The sequence below is a fragment of the Heteronotia binoei genome, chromosome 11 (assembly GCF_032191835.1).
Source record: "Heteronotia binoei isolate CCM8104 ecotype False Entrance Well chromosome 11, APGP_CSIRO_Hbin_v1, whole genome shotgun sequence".
Lineage (NCBI taxonomy): Eukaryota > Metazoa > Chordata > Lepidosauria > Squamata > Gekkonidae > Heteronotia > Heteronotia binoei.
The window spans coordinates 3,406,087-3,407,880 of record NC_083233.1 but is presented as its reverse complement, the minus strand read 5'-3'; positions in this window follow the sequence as shown (position 1 = coordinate 3,407,880).

Here is a 1,794-nt window from a genome sequence, read left to right as displayed (position 1 = left end):
TCTGCTGGCTTGGACCACCTCCGACACCCCCCCCCCAACTTCTCAGCATCTGATGTGACATCAGACAGGTCCACACGTGGAATGCCCTGGGGCGGCTTGTGTGTCTGGGAATGGGGCATCATGGATAAGACACCCAAACAGAACTCCTTCAGCTCTCCTGAAGTGCTTTTCCTCAAGCTTACAGAATTACGGATGTGCAGGTGCAGCCGTTCCACTGCCCGTTTTTGAAGGACGGTGCTTGAATGAACCTGCACATCCTTAGATCTAATTCTGAATCAGGCCATAGGAAGTGGATAACAAATCCACACAGTGCGGTCATTGGAAAATGGGGGGTTTTTCTTCCAAGCTTGGGAAAGGGCCAGGTTTGCAGAGAAATATGAAATGTTCAAAAAAGGATACATTGAGGTTATGGAGAAATGTCATAGAAGCCATGAGACTACAGTTTGAGGCCCCAGCGGCCATTCTCTGTGTTGCTAGGCAACCCATAACCAGCATTGCTGAGAGCTCCAAGCTTCCTGTTTGGCAGGAAAAAGATAAGAGGAAGGGGGGAAACTGGAGGGGGAGAACAGAAGGGAAGCCTGGAGAAGTGGGAGAGGAACTGAAGAGGGCGGGGGAAGGGAGGGGGCCAGGTCAGAAGGTAGTAGGAGAAGGGATGGGGAGAGGCTGCAGGTACTGCAAGGGGGAGGCAAACAGGAGACACTGAAGGAGTGAGGAAATGACGACCCCCCCCCCAGTGATGCCTCTCCCCCAATTTGTGCTCATTCATTTTCCATCAGTTTTTCTGACTCTGCGAGTCATAGGAAGAGTCAGAGCATAAATACCCATCCCCCCCCTCACCAGTGTAGCTTCCCTCCAGCCTGCAAAGCCTTTTGTCAGCTCTTTAGGAGAAAGAGAACCAAGAAGCACATTCAGAATTGTAGAAGTGCAGCTATAGATATGGAGGAACTGGGTGATGAGCCCAACTCCTTTCCTTTTCTTCTTGTCTTTCCAGAGGACGGTCCCTCCGAGTGGGTACAGCAGGGTCTTTGGCCATCTCTGTGCAATGGAGCTGGTCCGGAGGAATTCTTTCCCAGTGCTCAGCCTGAGTGGGCCGAGAGACAAAACTCCTAAGCATGTTATACTGCACTGGCCTTCTCTTGCCTTGTCTCTGACCTTTGGTGCTACTTGAGACAGGATGCCAGAAAGAAGCCTTTGGGCCCATCTGACTGCAGGGCCACCCCAGTCTCCCCCCCCTGCAATGTCAGTACCTGATTCCTACTGTGAAAAAGCCCTCTAACTGGGTTCCTCTGGCACTCGGGGGCATCCTCGCAGAGCCCAGCAGGAAGATGCCAGCTTGTGCTCCGCAGTGCCTCTTGCTCCGTAGCAAGGACCTGAGAGAGCTCAGGGGAAGAGGAGAGAGCCAGCCGACCCACCTCAGCCCAGCAGCCATGGGCCCTCTGCCAGGGGAAGGGAGGTCCTGCCAATGGGCACAGGGTGAGGCTGGGCTGCAGCTGTTCTGTGCCAGCAGAGCACACGTGCTTAGCAGGGGCTCAAGGTTCCGTTCTGACACCCACTGGAGCTCTGCAAGCCCTTTTCCTGCCACCGGCTGGGCCATTGGTCTGACTCTTGGGCTGTGCTGGGCTCATCAGCACCTGGGCATGACTGTGGCAGCTGTGAAGGAGGAGTTGGGGTAGGGAAGGCAATGGGGGGGGCAGGGAGGTGAAGCTATCACAGGACCTGTGAGTTTGGAGGTGATGGTTTAAGGATGGGGAAGCAGGTGGGCTGGTGGCTGATGTTCAAGTATGTGAAGGTAGG